We start from the raw sequence: 3,725 nt of genomic DNA on the forward strand, positions 1-3,725 counted from the left end.
GCTCCACCCCCCCCAGACTGTAGGAGGCTCCACCCCCCCCCAGACTGTAGGAGGCTCCTCCCCCTCCCCAGACTGTAGGAAGCTCCACCCCCTCCAGACTGTAGGAGGCTCCTCCCCCCCCAGACTGTAGGAGGCTCCACCCACCCCAGGCTGTAGGGGTACGTACAACGAACAGCCTCTCCACCTGAACACCACCAGTCGTGTCCATGTTCTACACATCCAAACTGGATCCAACCGCCTGCGGACTCATTGGTGGTTTTCTGAAAAAGCTATGTTTCTATGTCAGTCGTCGTTCTTCGACTTTTCAAAAAAAAAGCAGACCTACAAGCTCTTAGCGCGAGCTTGTAGGTCTGCTTCTTTTCAATAGCTAAAGCATAGCATAATGCTAACACCAAAAGGGGTCCCCGCCGTAACCCCCCCCCCCGCCGCACCGCTCCAACACACGCCTAAGAATGATTAGTGTCTTTAATATCACTTTAACATCTTTAATATGTCTTTAATATCACTCCAACATGGCCGTATGTGGTCCTTCTTACACCAGATCTAATCTGCATGCATTGTTCCTTTTATTGAAGGAAGCGTAAGTGATATTTTTTGATCAAAACACAAAGGTGTGAATATATATATATAGAAAAATAGAGGCTGCAGGGATCTGTTAGAGGCTCTTATATGGGTGCTCTTTGGTGATACAGGTAAAAACATATAGTAGACAAAAAGGTATCCTTCCTCCAAGTAGTACTGCTTGTCAAAATGTGAATTGCAGACTTGAAAAGAAAATAAGTCTTTAGGTGAAAAATGTAATAGTTTATTTGATGATGAGCAAGGCAAATAAATAAACAGGACCTACGCGTTTCGACCAGAAGGTCTTCGTCAGGGTCTATCTGCCAGCTGTATCGTGTGAATATATATATATATATATATATATATATATATATATATTACAGGTATTTAATACTTATTTAACCAAGGAATATCACTTACCCTACCCTTTTATAATGCCGTGTATTTTCTTTTACCGTTTGTACGAGATGCTTATTTGAGAAGGGAAGAACAACATCTCTGTCGTTCTCTCTGATCTGGCATTAAGTCCTGCGACACTTGAGAGCTGTACGTATTAAATGACCAGCTCTGTACCCACCAAAAGAATGATGATCCATATTGCTGAAAGTAGTTTAAAGGTATATTCAGTGATTTCACTTATTTTTTTGTTTTGTTGTGATAATCCTCTCTACTATAGAGTGCGCTGACCATATAAGCAGTTCCTCCCTGTCCCCCGTTAACCCCTGGGGGTCAAAAAAACCTTAGGTCCTGATTGGACGAAGGCTTGGGTCCCACAGCCAAAAACGAAACCTAAGGTTTTTTGAGTGAAATCACTGAATATACCTTTAAATAATGTACACATATTATACATGTGAGACAAACACACTTGGGATGGAAAATAGAGGGAGGAGAAATGGAATTGATGTTTATTGTTTTTTTAGGTTTTTTTTTTTTTGAGTGGTGCAACCACTCCAAGGAACAGCAATGTCCCTACAGTATGTGACTGTGTTTAGAGTACCAGTAGGGGCAAGAGTGGCGCTGTTGTGCCAGAAACAGAGAGAGAGAGAGAGAGAGAGATAGTGTTGCACTGTTGTCTGCTAATTAAAGAGAGAGAGGGGGGGGGTGGGGTGGGGAGGGGAGGAGAGTTGCACCACTCAGTTCACACGGGTGTGATTTTATTTGAATATATATCTTGTAATGCTGCCGAGTAACTGAACATTTGTGTGCAACATTCTTGCAAGCAAAGTATTGCATGATGTCACTGGTGGGAGTCCTCTGCCCCCCCCCCCCACCCCCCCATCTGAAAATATGTAGTTCCAGGGACCCCCCCCCATCTGAAAATATGTAGTTCCAGGGACCCCCCCCCCATCTGAAAATATGTAGTTCCAGGGACCCCCAAGAAGCAAAGATTTGTTTAAAAAAACGTTTGCTGTGAAATGTGAAATAATGTCTATTGAAAGATTTGCGCCATGTTTTCATGATTTTTTTTCAAGACTAGCAGATCTACAAGGTCGTAGGAGCTTGTAGACCAGGCGTGTACCTTGACGTGTACCTTGACCTTGACGCGTGCCATGGAGATTATTGTTGGTGCCATGATTACGAAGTGCTTTGCAAAAGTGCATATTTATTTTCCGAAAACAAACTTAAGATTGCTTTTTTCTTTCATTCTTTCTTTCTTTCTTTCTTTCTTTCTTTCTTCTTTTGTTTGTGTTATGTTCTTGAAGTGGTGAAGCTTAATTCTGCTCTGATATTCCCCCCCCCCAGAAAACAAATCGAACCAAATCCAATGATTGTCTTTATTTAACTTTATCTCTGCCTTCATTCAATAAATCACCCGATGCTCCCGATGTGGCTGAAAATTAATACTGAGGATTTTGCGACGGAGCTGATTTGAGTCCCAGAAAAATCTTTTTTTTTATCAAAGTGGGGAAATGTAAAATAAAAGGTTGAGAATGGCTGGCATATATATTAGTTTACATGTAAATAAGTACGAATGAATGTTTGGGCTCATGTTTACACGTGTGAACTTTAACCCATTTCAACCTGATGTCGATTCTACTAAATGTCTTCTAAATCATGACAGTTTCCTGAAAACATTTTCATGCCAAGGACCCCAGAAAATATATGTAATTGGCCGCCGACCCCCATCTGAAAACATGTTGTTCCAGGGACCCCCCCCCCCCCCCCCGAAGCAAAGATTTGAGTTAAAAAAACCCGCTCTGAAATAATATATATTCAAAGATTTGCACTACATTTCTCAAAAATAGCAGACCTACAAGCTCGTAGCGCGCCACTCGGTGCCGCGCTACGAGCTTGTAGATCTGTTATTTTTCAATAGCTAAAGCATGACATGATGATTAAAACACCAAAATGGGTTAATCTGAATGTACGGGGTCATGTTTTTACACGTGTAACTTTAATCTGAACACTGACTGGGAATGACGTGATGATTTAGTTTTGGTTTTTCCTGAGGAACTGCTGAGATAAAAAAAACTAAAGAAAAACCTTTATTTGTATTATTTTGTGGTGATGCTCCAGGATGACTTGATTCCAGATAAATATTGTTGTAAAATATAAAGACAAAGCACATGATGATTAAAAAAAGGCTGTGTTGATATTCAATAAAGTTACATTAATAAATATACATTTTTTGTCGACCTATGACGAAAAATGTTCGACTACCTTTTCTTTTTTTTTCACTGAGGCAAACTGAATGGAAATGGTATGATGAGAAAAACCAAAGACTAAATATATTGCCAATTTCGTCAACAAATAAAAACCAGACTGAAATGTTAGGAAGGGTCCAGTATAGAGCACCGAAGTCCTGACGTCCTCAGTGAAAAAAGGTAGTGGACGAACATTTTTCGTCTTAGTTTTAGTCGACGAATTCAACACTTGCTTTTACACCACTTAATAGTACTGAAAAATCGTTGAATACCCCAGTCAGTCAGTCATTTTTTGGGGTCTAAACCCCTCTTCGCTCAACACTGCCACCTACAGTAATAATACAACAAGGGCAACGAGTGCACGCACGCTTTACACGCTGGTGAGTGACGTCAGCAGGCAGCAGCCGCAGCAGCAGCAGCAGCCACACAACACACAACGACATTGGCGGAGCGCCTGATGACGTCAGCGGGCAGCAGAGCCGCAGCAGCGCAACACAACACAACAACATGGCGGACATG

Source organism: Protomyctophum bolini (genome assembly GCF_963924005.1).
Source record: "Protomyctophum bolini genome assembly, chromosome: 13".
In the NCBI taxonomy this organism is placed as follows: domain Eukaryota; kingdom Metazoa; phylum Chordata; class Actinopteri; order Myctophiformes; family Myctophidae; genus Protomyctophum; species Protomyctophum bolini.